The sequence below is a fragment of the Musa acuminata genome, chromosome BXJ1-7, assembly GCF_036884655.1.
Source record: "Musa acuminata AAA Group cultivar baxijiao chromosome BXJ1-7, Cavendish_Baxijiao_AAA, whole genome shotgun sequence".
NCBI lineage: Eukaryota > Viridiplantae > Streptophyta > Magnoliopsida > Zingiberales > Musaceae > Musa > Musa acuminata.
In genome coordinates this window covers 36832865-36847500 of record NC_088333.1, presented here as the reverse complement: position 1 = coordinate 36847500, position 14636 = coordinate 36832865, and the positions used below count along the sequence as shown (strand labels likewise).

Sequence of the window (14636 nt, the reverse complement as noted above, 5' to 3'; positions counted from 1 at the left end):
GGCTGTCGAATCAGCCTTCCCAAAAACACAAAAAAGATGATTGTGACCAGAAGTGTTAAGTTGCGTAGGGGATGAAGCTGAACTCGACAACCTTCAGCCTCGTACGAAGGGTAGCATCAGTCAAGACAGCAGAATCAGAGCATATCCAAATCTTGCTCAAGCCCTGCTGGCTCTGTAAAATGTAGGGCTTCAAGAATTGCTATCTAGGAATCAGATGCGTATGTATAGCCATTTACACAATTGATCATGTTAGCTGAAGCATATTTAGGGCTTCAAAAGAATTGCTAATCCTTTCACTATTACAGTATCATGTGCTTTAATCGTAGTGCAATCAAATTCTCAGCCACCCTTTTTCTTTTAAAAAAAATTACTATTCAGTATTAGAAATAAGAGTAAACATATTCCAAGAGTCTCAAGACATGTTGTATTTAAAAGAAGAGGATTGGGAATCAATTCCCCCATATTAGAGTTGAGGAATTGAAGTAATATTAGCATAAGATTTAGAGCTAAACAAAATTGCAAGCAAAACATCACCGACAAACAAAAATGCAAGCAAAACATAAATTTCAAAATTTTAAAATCATTTTAGTATATATTAGGCTATAACGTAACTCCTGACATTTGGTGGTGGAATTGAGAATGAAAGGGATTGAGAATGTGTAGGTCTTCCTTCTTGACAGCAGCTTCCCAATGATTTGTGATCGTAAAAATTGGACTCTTCCATTTAGGTGAGTGACACATTTTATCCGATATATTATGTAAAAAGAAAATATAGTTTTATACATAAACTAATTAGAATAATAGTGAAATATAAGTGTCTCCGATTACGAAAACAACATAACTTATATGAATAAAATATAAATTTTAAATTTTAAAAAATAAATTTGTAGCTACATAATCATTATTTTAATATTCTTTCTCTCTCTTGTGTGAGATTAATGAGTGTTCCATCCACGTCTAAATTCTATCAGTAATATACCTTGTATGAGAATGCAAGCGAAAAAACTTGATTGGACCACTTTCAACAGACTGAACAGAAAATATTTTTAAAAAAATTAATTGAGAAATAAAAAAGAAAAAAAATTAATTCATATTTAGGAATTAAGTAAGGATTCGGTTTTACTGATAAACGACCCCAAACAATACTTCCAAAGAGCCAATTCCGATCCACCTCTTTTTAGTTATTCAAGAATGATCATCATAAAATTGCTAAAAGATTATTTTATAAGAAAATTGTTTTAGAAAATATTTTCAAAAAATAAATAAAAATAGAATTTCTCTTCTCATAACACTTATATATTTGAAGTATAAAGATGGTGGTAACATTGTTGAGCACATAAGTCTATTTTAGAGTTTTACAAATAAGTTGTTAGCTGTGAAAATGAATATAGATGATAAAACACAAGAGTTATTATTTCTTAACTCTTCACCAAAAAGTTTGGAAACATATCTAGTGACAATTTATAACTCCACACCAGAGGGAATTCTAACTATAGATATAGTTAAAAATAATTTACTAAATAAAAATGCTAGAATGAAAGATCAAAAAAAATTTTCTTTTGATGCATTTGTTTATAAAAAAATAAGAAAGACGTGAAAAGAGTTATAGTAGAAATCCATATAGTTATAGAAAAAGATTCGTCTAGAAGAGATATCAAATGTTTCCACTATAAAAGGTCAGGTCACATGAAGAATAAGTGTAGGTTTTGGAAACGAGGAACAAAATGAAAGGAAGAAAAATAAGAAAAAGACTAATACAGTTGCTATTGAATGTGATATCATTATTGTCTGTGATGACGATTGTATCATTCTTATATTTCTGGACAGTAATTGGATAATTGACTCTAGTACTTCATTTCATATTACTTCTCATAGTGATTTCTTCATATGTTATACTGTTAGTGATTTTGGTAATGTCAGAATGGAAAACAGTGGTACATCTAAGATTGTGAATATTGGAAATATTTATTATGAGCAAATTTATACTCAAAGATATTATGTGTTCCAGATATTCATCTTAACTTTATATTTATAAGTAAACTTGATGATAAGTGATTTACACATTATTTTGATGAAAGTAAATGAAAACTCACTAAAGGTTCTTTAATTGTATGAGTGGAAAGAAACTAAACTCTTTTTATGTCATGGAAGCTAAGCTACATAAATGAGATATTAATGCAATTCATAAGGATGAAAGTATAGATTTTTGCCATAAGAAGCTTAGTCATATCAGTGAGAAGGGACTTTAAACTTTTACTAAAAAGCAGTTCTTACCAGAGTTGCAAGGTACATATCTTAAATCTTATGATTATTACTTAGTTGGAAAAATGCATAAAGTTGTCCTTGATACATATCTATCATATAGAAGATCAGATGTTATTGATATGAATCTTGTGATTATTATTTACTATGCAAACTAGAACTCTTGGAAGTGCTTTTTATTTTATTATCATTGATGACCATTCTAGAAATGTTTGGGCTTTTGCTTTGAAATATAAAAACCATGTACTCGATGTTTTCAAAGAGTTTCATATTAGTGCTGAAAGAGAAACCGGTATAAAGTTAAAGTATGTTTGAGCAGATAATGGTGGCGAGTACAAGAGTCCTTTTGAGAATTATTGTAGGTTCTATAGTACCAGGCTTGAGAAAATAGTTCCTAAAACTCCTCAACAGAATGATATGATAGAAATGATGAATAGAACTATTGAAGAAATGATTAGATGTATGATTTCCCATGCCAAGTTACATAAGTCATTTTGGGGGAGGCTATGAGAACTACAGTTGGTTTGATAACTTTTTCTTCATTAGTTCCTTTGAAAGCTAATGTTCCAGAGAGACTATGGAAAGGAAAAGATATATTTTATCATCACTTGAGAGTCTTTGGGTGTAAAGCATTTGTTCATATTCTTAAATATTAGAGGTCCAACTTGATAATAAGACAAAAGTATATATCTTATTGGGGTATGGTCACGAAGAGTTTGGGTACAGATTAAGATCCAATGAATAAGAAAATTATTAGAAGCAAAGATGTGTTTCTTGAAGACCAATTGTTTGATGATGGTGATAATATTAAGAAGCTAAAAGCATTTCTTTATATTCCTTAGAGTTTGGGTCCAATTCCTTCACTTGTAGTTCATGATGATCATGAGAGTGATGAACAAGAAGATTGTGGTGAGAATGTTAGTGATAACGCTCCTACGGTTGATAATGTTGAATCAACTGAACAAGCACCTCCACCATCAGCTGAGATTTCATTGAAAAGATCTATAAGAGATCGACAACTATCTACCAGATATCCTCCACATGAGTATGTTAACTGTGGGCACTTCAAAGGTCTAAGTTGGTTGACGAAGAGACTTGGATGCTCCTCAAGTCCTAATGTGGACTCGGATGCATGCTCCGTAATCAATCTGTATGAAGGTTAAGGTTGAATGGATTTCCCGACCTGGTCACGGTGACACTCTAAGTCATTTATCTACAAATATCGTGCAATCTTAGTGAATAATCATTGACTTCGATTTGATATGGAACAAATATTGCCCCTATTACATAGCATGACCACAAGATGAGTGATTTGGACCACAAGATGCAGCTTAAGCGACTCTTGGATGGATAATGATATTTTGAATAGTATTATTATTAGCAATCCTAGATACTTTCTTGGTCAATTGTGGTTCTTCCAAGGGTATGCACATTCTATCATGGGATTGGGATAGGGATATTCTTTCTAGATATGCTAGGTCTTGGGACTGATAACCTTTCTTATGAAATATACACTTCAAGCTCAACAAGGCCAATATCTTTCCATCATTGATAGTGTATGAGATAAAATGGTTAAAACTAAATATGCTGTGATTTATCTTTGGAATATTCAAAATTATTAAGGCAAAACTAGAATCGGGTTTGTTTCTTCTCGCTCTTGAACGTTTAAGAGGAGAGTTCACTAAATTTGTTGGTGATATTTCTATTATTGATATTTCAAAGATAACTATATTTTAGATTCTCGTAGTCCATTCAAGCATGCTTTCAGCAATATACATGCTAGTGATAGATCTTTGGTGGTTCTAATCTCATTGTTAATCTATATATCACATGATGATTTTTAGTTTTAGAAGCTAGATAATAAGAGGGTCTGTTCTGCTAAGTCTGCCTATCATTTCTTGCTTCTCAGTTGGAATGGTTGATCCTAACGTCGACTAGTTGTATTGTTTGTGGAAGCTTCCCGTGTTGCCTTCGGTTAAAATTTTTTGTTGGAAACTTTTGCACCGCCACCTCTCATTGATCGTCTCAACTAAGAGTGTGCAGTAATGCTACTACTCCCTTCTGTCAATCTAAAGCAGAAACCATTAATCACTTCTTTCTGTGCGTCTTTCCTATTAAATTATGGCAACTCTTTAAATCTTCTACGGAGAGGTGTCTCGAGGTCGAGAGACACTTGCGTTGTTAATGGTGGTTTAAGATCGGCTGATGCAGACACTAGGTAATTCCTCGTAAAAGAGATGGCTTCATCAAGAATGATCTCCCCATGAGTCCCAAGATAGGCTGCGTTGTACAAGCTTAACAGTCCTTTCACATCACTCCCCAAGGTAGACATGAAACTCCCTCCCTCATCTTTGAACTTGTTAAAGACAACTACAGAAATAAATAAGATTTTTTGTTTTGAGAAAAAAAACATACAGTCATATTATCAAAATTAATTTACCGTTTTAAGTGATTACGTAATAATCAATACAATGACTTTTGTGTGTGATTTTTATGTCTATTTTACAGGAGAAAATATTTTTGGTACTGCCAACATCTATGAGTGAATTAAAAAAAAGATGATTAAAGAAGATCGTATTGTTTTGGATCACACATACAAATACTGCTTGGGGACACAGAATATCCTTGCTGTTAATATCCGCATCATGGATTTGACTTAATGCGTCGCTTATTCCCGTTTGAAAGTGATAATCCAATCCAAGTAGTATGATTGAACATGCTCTTTACTTGCCCCCTCAGCTCTTCAGCTCTCTATTTCATCCTTGCATCACACCTCTGCATCATCAATGAATATATATATATATATATATATATATATATATATATATATATATATATATATATATATATATATATATATATATATATATATATCAAAAGTATTATCTAAGATATTCTATAGCCAGACATATATTTTGGCCATAGAATCATAATATGATTAAATCAGAATATTATTAAGATATTAGCCATTCTACTTTAATACCATTTTAGAAAACATAACAAGTACTAATATAAAATTTTATATACCAAACATCTCATTGAATTTAAATATCATATATAGAGATTTGGTTTACTTTACTACAAATAGAAAGGATGTACAATGGCATCTAATATTCTGTATTACAAAGTAAAACAATTATATTAATTTCTCATAATTAATTTTTTCTATGATTGCATTAGTTGGATCATGTAGATCTGCATGTTAATTGAAAGTGATTCATTATACGATTGTCCTTTGGATTGGTTGGACAACGTGTTGGGATTGTCACGGAAGATAGTAGCCAATTTGATCTTGATTTCTTTTATCTCTAATGACAATGCATGTATAATTACATCAGTGTAATCTCCTTTCTCTAACTATCACATCAATCTAATTTCTATAGAAGAAAATAAAAAATATTATAAGCCTTCCCATCATCCACATTGCTTGCATGATTCAATTAATCTATGTCCCCATCAGCTGGATCAGCTCTACATAGCCGAGTGTGATTCATTGGTCGTGTTGTCCAACATTTGTACTAGATTTCTTAATATAGTATGATTTAAGGAGTTCAGCAAAACTTTGATAATGCAATTGAGTGACACATGAAATGCTTTTGAGGTGATAAATAGAAGGAATATTGAAGACAACCTTTAGAGATTATCTATTAAATTTCATTTATATTCCATATCATATAATGGAAGAAGGTATGCTATTTCTACTATGAAAGAAATCAATGCAAAATTTACTATGAAAAATGTTTATATGATAGAAAATACAGGAGATTATATTATGACCATACCTCATGTGAAGTAATGTCATCCAATTATTGCAGCAGCTTGGACAATCTTTGGGAAACTAATAATTCACTCAAATCTCTCCTTAGTTGCTATTTCTCCTATTCCAACGAAAAGAAGCACATTCGAGTATAGGATATGTTGAACTTACGAGGGAAATAGGTAGATATTTTTCCAAAGTTGGCATGCAATGTTGAGCACTCCATTTGGATTCCTCAAAATAATCTTCAGATAAATCTTTCATCCGTACAAAACCATTCCTTAATGTTTGTAATTTATAAGTAGTGTCTATGAGTAGGACAATCTAAGTTCGATACTATCACATTTGAAAAGTGAAAATAAGAAGAATAAGAAGAATATTATAATCTCATCACTCATCGCTTCCTTTAGATAGGTTATGCGATATTTCTCACTAGAAGTCAATAAATCTTCAAACTCTTCAAAGGTGTGGATTAGATTTAGATAATAATCCTTCATGTACTCTAGTAATTGATGAGTATTAGTTTCACCATCTTTAGAAAAACATAACATAAACATAGATGTTGTTATTTTGCTATACATGATGAGTAAAATTATTATGCAATATTTTATTTTATTATGTGATATTATTAGTGGCACTTTTTGTTATCATATTTTGAACCATGATAGTAAAAGGTAATCTGTCCATCCATATGAGATTTGTGAACCTTTGAATTGCCTTAGCGAGTTGTTGACTCTCCTCCAACGTGCTATAGACATCATATATGTCGTCTAGAATTGAAATAAGGGCAATCACCTTGGTCGTTATCACTCGTGCACGAGAATAGTAAAGTTCAAAGAATACTCCCAGGATCCAGAAGTAGCATTCCGCCAATCTATCTCTAGCAAAATTGAGATTTTTTGAGGGAGCTAAATCATTCCACCACCTTCAAGTCAATTCACAAATCAAAGTATACTCCCATGGCAACAGCATGTTCACTTTGTGGAGGCTATGCTCCTCCTTGTCATCCATCAATCGTCTGTCAATTTCCTGTAATGAAAAATGGCTGCAATCTATAGGGTCCAGTTTTTTCGTAGGGAGTCTCAAGTCGTATTCCTCGTGGTGGTCCATGAATAACATTTCAACCACTCTCTTGATGATAGTAGCCCCATCAGTCTCCATGAAACTGTGATGGATACGTGGGAGAGGATCGGATTGAGGGAGTTTATGGTTGTGTTCCTCCTACTGGTCCATTAATAATGATTTAACTTCCTATAAAGAAATAAATCTATCACATTATATAACTCGATTGTGATTTAGCAATGGGATAAATTGAATTTTAATAAAAATAATATGCACTCAAATCTAATTTGAATATTCAAATAATAATTAGTTAGACTTAAATAAAAAAAAAAAGACTCTCGTGGGATCATTTTCCTGACATAAATCATAGACTCAAATTTAAATAAGCTTAAATTATACTTAACATATTTAAATAAAAGAAAACATGTTGGAATTTAACTTGAAGATCAGATTTGGATTTTACTTAATTTAGAAAAATTGTACTCAAAACATGTTGGATTTTACTTCTCAAATTCAAATAAATACATGTTTCCATCAACCGACGACGAGTTGTTTTGGGCGTCAGGTCTTTGTTAAAGAGTCTGTTTTTCTATTTGACGCCTTTCGGCGAACACGTGGCTGTGCTTATCTCTTCGCTGTGGTGACCTGTAACTACTGCAGCCTCAAATCAAATGGGACGTATATTTGGACTTATCTCTTCGCTGTGGTGGATAAGGCTGTCGCATCAGCCTTCCCAAAATAAAGATGATTGTGAGCAGAAGTGTTAAGTTGTGTGGGGATGAAGCTGAACTCCACAACCTTCAGCCTCGTACAAAGAGTAGCATTATTAAGGACTGCAGAATCAGAGCATATCCATATCTTGCTTAAGCTCTCCTGCGCTGCAAAAAATTTAGGGTTTCAAGTTGCTATTCCTTCCGCTATTACAGTATTGTGTGCTTTAATTGCAGCATAGCCAAATGCTCTGACCGATCTGTTGGTAGGTGACTATCAACCTAAGAGTATTCCAGATATATTATATATATATATATATATATATATATATATATATATATATATATAATTAAAAAAAATTCTAGAAATAAAATATTCTTTTTGACAAAAGTTTTTAAAAAAAAGTTCTTTCGAAAATCTATCCAATTATGCTTAAATGAATAGGCAAAAACAACATGTTGGTGGATTTTTCTTAATATATATTCGAAGAAAATTATTGGAATTAATATCTATGATGGGACCTCCAAATATTAAAGACTGCTTATGGAATGTTCCGAACCCCGCGGACATGATGGGACGTCTCGTGCCACAATCTATTTCATGGAGAGCTTTTCCATCAGTCGGCCGATGAGTCTGTCCTCGTGTTTCAAGCCTTCCGGCGAACATGTGGCTGTGCTTATTCCCTTCTCTGTGGTGGATGATCAGCTCCACCACTTGGAAGTTATCTGGAACTGCAGCCTGACATGAGACGCATGTTATGTTTGGACTAGAAAAAGGAAACGCATTAGCCCCTAAGAGAAAAGATATTACAGTTGTTAGAATTAAACTTGTTCAAGTATTTATTTCGTCAAAATTAAGATTCATTGTATTGAAGAAAAATAGATTAAATGTCAAATTGTATAAAAGAATGATTGTATAAAAGAATATGTCAAATTGGTTATTAGTTTTTGAAAGGATTTTTTTGAAAAGAATGATTCATCTTGAATATAATTAATATAATATATTTTTAAAGACTATATAAACCCTATATATTGGGTCATGAAAGATATATATAGTTTCTGAAATCATAGAAGATTGAAGCTTGTCCTACTCTTCCTTGGTTTGATAACTCTATCCATTCTTCCTATCAAGATTAACATTTGGTATTAGAGTATAGGTTAAGCTATTACCTCTTCCTCAAGTACCATCTAACTCTATATCTCCAGATTGATAAAAGAAAATTATGACATATAGTGCATCCAAATGAAGGTTCTTCTAGGCTCCCAAGATGTATGAGAGTTTATAGAAGATGAATTTGCTAAACCAAATCTAGCAAAAGAAGGAGCAATGAATGCAGAAGAAAGAAAACAACTCAAAGAAAAAAGGAAGAAGGAGAAAAAAACTTTACTCACGATTTACCAAGGGCTTGATGATACGATGTTCGAGATCATCGCTCCAATAAATACTTCAAAGAAGGCTTGGGAAATGTTTCAAAAAGCATTCAGTGGTGTTGATAAGGTAAAGAAACTTCGTTTACAAGTTTTACGTGCCGAGTTTAAAAAATTACAACAAGGTACTTCTGAAACTATTTCTGATTACTTCTCAAAAATCATTTCCATTGTTCATCAAATGAGATGAAATGGTAAACACATAAATAATCAGAGAGTAATAGAAATAATATTGAGATCTCTAGATTCAAAATTTGATTTTATTGTTGTTGCGATTGAAGAATCTAAAGATTTGAAAAAGATATCTTTAGAAGAACTTATGGGTTCCCTTCAAGTTAATGAATCAAATTCTCAAAGAGGAAGAGGACGAGGACAAAGAGGAAGAGGAGGCAGAAATCACACCAATCAAGAATCTCCAAATAATGAAAATGCTAGAGAAAATTCTAGCTAAAGAGGCCGAGGTTATGGTTGAGGATGTAGTCAACGCCATGGATGTGACAGAAACTCTAAAAGGTTTGAAATACAATGCTATATTTACAAAAGGTATGAACATTACTCTTATGAATGTTATTATAATCTTAACAAATTTTGTTGAGAAATAAAAAAAAGAATGAAAATCAAGTTTTGCTAATGAGTTATGATTATTTGAAAGATGATCGGTCTTTGACATGGTATATAGATATAAGAGCTTTAAATCATATGTGTGGCAACAAAGAGCTATTTTAAAAAATGAATATAAGTTATTTCGGGAATATTATATTTGGTGATTTATCTCAAAGACCAGTAAGAGGCAAAAGTAAAATTCTTCTTGATCTTAATAATAGCAAAGGATTATATATTTTAGATGTTTATTATATTCCTGATATGAAAAATAATATTCTAAGCTTAGGACAATTATTTAAAAAAAGGTTATGATATTGAGATGAAAGATATAGCTCTCTCAATTCATGACAAGAATAAAATATTGATATCACATGTGAAAATGACAAAGAATAGAATGTTTCCTCTGCATTTAAGTATTTTTGATCAATCAAATTATTTTAAAGCTGATATTGAGGATATTTGTACATTTAGCATCTTAGATAAGCTCAGTTAAATTTTGAGGCTTTGAAACTTCTAGAGAAGTATAATATAATAACATGAATGCCAAAATTGATCGCCCATCAAAATTACGTGAAGTATGTGTCATGGGTAAGCTAGAAAGAAAGCATTTCGAAGTCAGAATAACAAAAAGAGCATGACATTGACTTGATCCGGTACACTTAGATGTTTGTGGCCCTATCAATCCAGTATCACTTGGAGGAAGCATATATTTTCTTGCCTTCACTGATGATCATAGTAGCAAAATTTAGGTTTATATGTTAAAATAAAAGAAAGAAGTTTTAAGCAAATTCAAAGAATTTAAGGATTTGGTTGAAAGATAAAGTTATTATAAAATTAAATATTTAAGAACAGATAGAGGTAGTGAATATATATCAAATAAATTTAAAATTTTTGTAGAAATAATGGAATTCTACATCAATTCATCATGCCATACACACCTCAATAGAATGATGTCTCAGAAAGAAAAAATAGGACTATCCTTAATATGGTCTGATGCATGTTAAAGGAAAGAAAATTTCTAAAGAATTTTAAGGAGATGCTATTGCTTGTGTAATTTATTTGCTTAACAGGTTTCCGACAAAGCAAATTTGTAATATTATACTAGAAGAAGCATGAAGTTTATAAAAATGAAGAGTTGATTATTTGAGAATTTTTGGAATTATTGCATTTGCTAAGATACCAGAAGAAAAGAGAACAAAATTAGAAGATAAAAATCTAAAATATATTTTGCTAGGTTATTTAGAGAATTTCAGCTGTTACAATCTCTACGATCCTATCACATGGGATACTGTAGTGCTCCCGGATGTGGCCGAGCAATTCCTCAGTCACAACAACAGAGTCAAAATCATGCAATGACTTTGAAACTTGAAGGGCTCACCCGGTCCTCTCGGTCAACGGGGAAATACTGGTCTCTAAGAAAAAAGTATGTTGTTCTAGTGGTCGATCGTTTATTAGTGCCAAGTTTCCAAATGCAGCATTTTAGGAATACCAATCTTAGATATTTGCTCATACATAATAGCACCATACGTATCACTGATTTTATTTTTATTCCAAGTACCAATTTGAATTAACTTTGAACTAAAGTAATGCTCAGAATAAGTGTTACTATTAAGAAATGCAGGCTTCAAGTAAAAGGTATATCAAACAACGACCCTTATGATTAAAGGGGGAAGGGTGGTACGAGGTTTTTGGTTAGAGATGCTAGTCACAGGTGCAGGTAGCTACTTCCCCCATTCCAACAAAAGAAGCACAAACAAGCAAAGGATAGGCTGAACTGATGAGCGAGATTTGCATATGTTCTTCTAAGTTTGGCACATAATGTTTGAAAGCCCATTTGTTTTCCTCGAGATAGGATCTTGATAAACCTTTCATCTATGATAAAGATGAGGAAACGGTGACGTTGCGTAAGAAATAAGAAGGCAAAAAACACTTAGAAGTATAGCACGACTTCGAATTAGTAGAGTAGATAAAAAAAAAGAAACGTGCAATCAGATTTTTCTTGTTTACCAAATATTAATTCATTACACTAATCTAAATTGAAATCCATTAAAAAAAAAAAAAAAATACCTCTTCCTTAAGATAAAATAAATGATACTTCTCACTGGGTGCTAGTAAATTTTTGAATTCTTCAAAGGTATGGATTAGCTTCAGAAAATAGCCCTTCATATACTCTGGTAGCTGATGAACAGCCTTGGCATCCCACAATTAGCTTAGTTTTGCTTTATCCACAAAGAATCAAACTATTGTGCCATATTTGTCATGGCACCTGCTGTTCTAATCAAGTGAGATAAGATATCTCATTCTCGACAATAATAAAACAAAAAAACGCAATCCAAAAACAAGAGATTTCCAAACCTTTGAATTGCTTCAGTGAGTAGTTGATTCTCCTCCAATGTGCTATAGAGATCATAGATATCATCCAAGATGGAAGTCATGGCCATCACCTTGGTGGAAATCACTCGTGCACGAGAATAGTGAGGTTCAAAGTACACCGTAAGCATCCAATAATAACATTCCACCACTCGATCTCGTGCAAAACTTAGATTTTTGGAGAGGAATAAATCATTCCACCATCTTCAATGCAATCCACAAACCACAATGTTATTGTCAATCCAAACATCGATAAAAAAAGACGGAAACAATCAAACATTTCTACAATGTCAGTGTTCTACGTATTCAAGTTTACTCCTCAACCTGAACTCTCAATCAATCTAACTGTAGGAAAGAAATTACATGGAGATGCTCTTAATCTCGTCGCGATGAAGACATTGCAGTAGATTGAAGTCAAGCTTTGCCAGCTCTAGTAAGGCATCATTTCGTGTCGCACAGTCTTGGTAGACGGAGATGAAATTTCGTGCCAAGACCCTTTTCATTCTTCTACAGAGAGGACTCTCCAGGAACAGTCTCACTTGCGTTGCTAACGGTGGTGTGAGATCACTTAACATGGACGCAATCTGGTCCCTTGTAAAGGAAATAGCTTCATCGAGTATGGTCTCCTCATGTATCCGTAGATAAGCCGCATTGTATAAGCTTAAAAGTCCCTTTGGATCATCCTTCAAGGTGGACACTAAATTTCCTTCCTCATCTTTGAACTTGTTAAAAACATCTGTTGATTCATAAAGATTTGAGAAAACACATGAAGTGGTTTTATTTTATTTACGTTATTGTAACAATTTCACAAAAAATGACATTGATTCTCTTGAAATCGAACATAGTAATTTCATCTCTATAATATGCCAAATATAGGTCAAATATAAATCATTGTATACGCCAAAGATGGTTTCAATAGGAACTTTCAGTGACAAATGTGTATTATCTGATTGCAGGGTCATGAAAAGGGAAAACAATTACTATACTAGTAAGGCAGTAACAATTATAGACGATGTATACATACATATATATATATATATATATATATATATAAAACAAAGTACATCTTTTTAATATAGTTGAAAAATATGTGTAGGAGATCAAAACGTTTGAGAGTGTGAGGTCACTCATGTACTGAGAAGAAATTACGTAGCAAAATGACCAGCTAATATTGTTAGAAGCCATCGGATTGATTGTTCAGTGACTTCTTTTCTGATGGGCTGATTAAGTTGTCTTCTTGAAACAAAAATCCTCCATCATTTCTAAAATACAAATCAAATTACTTTTGCAAACATAATAAAACATACAAATACATCTACTCCAAGGAAACGTAAGAGCATATTACCAGGGGTCACATGATACCCTTGTTGTCTCAGAAGGCGAAACCGGAGAGCAGTATCGTAGAGACCATGATCGTTAAAATCGGCATCATGGACTCGGTTTAATGCTTCACTTATTTCTTTCTCGAAGTGATAACTCAATCCGAGAAGCTGGATTGAATCGACCAAGTCCATAGTTTGCAAGATGTCGGTAGTGTCCTTGAACATGCTTCTTACCTGCTCCATCAGTTCTGCAGCTCTCTCTTGCATCCTTGCATCGCACTCCTGCATCCTCCATAGCATAGCAATTAATTGTTCAACCAACAAAACCGAAAGAAAGTAGCAAGTGCACATTTTTCATGTTAATGAAACATTAACACCATTCGTTCTCGGAGAGTTTCTTGCCTAAAACTTAACATATGTGAGATATATGTGTATATACATGCCTGTGTACTGGGGGAGGACTGGGCCTGTAAGATAAAGTAATCACCCCAAACGGTGGGATGGTAGCTTGCAGACTTGCGAATCACCACTTCATCACCTGGAACGTGTGGCTGCGAAATCACGTTCTCCATTCTGATCTGGATGCAAGTGATGAGAGGATGGCGAGAGCCTGCAGCCTCGTGTAGCAATTTATAGAGTCTTGAATCAGGTTTGGTTTCGTAAGTGTCACGTTTTATGAGAAAGAAGATAACGAATGGGCCACCAGGAACTGTACGGTCCTTTTTGATTGGCTTATGTTTTAGCTTATCCATCATCTTTAATTGACGTCCAACAGAATGTCTTGCAAATGGTATGATTAATTTTGCATCCAATAATATAGGAAAAAGACGAGATATAATTAGTTTTGCAGCCATCACCCTTGCTCTCACTCTCGTAATAGAAACTATAAATCATGTATATAATCGTATATTAACTTAAGTTTTATTATAAACTCTAAACAGTGTCAAACTCATCATATCAGTCTACTCACTCTCAAACAATAATAATATTATATAAACTATAGTTTAACTTTCAACATTTTTTCCATGTATGTATCAATCGAACTCTCTTTTAATTTAAATTTAAAGGGTTAAATCTCTTTCAAAATCTATCTACATATTCTTGTAGGAGTGATCCACTCAT

At 32.9% G+C, this 14636-nt stretch overlaps 1 long non-coding RNA gene across 1 annotated transcript; it reads right to left on the bottom strand.

Moving 5' to 3' along the window:
• Positions 1-12397: 12397 nt before the first annotated feature.
• Positions 12398-14097, bottom strand: LOC135680010 (uncharacterized). The gene is made up of 2 exons (XR_010515393.1): positions 13538-14097; positions 12398-12928 (listed from the first exon to the last, which is right to left on the bottom strand). It is a non-coding gene; the product is annotated as an uncharacterized LOC135680010 (long non-coding RNA).
• Positions 14098-14636: the final 539 nt, after the last annotated feature.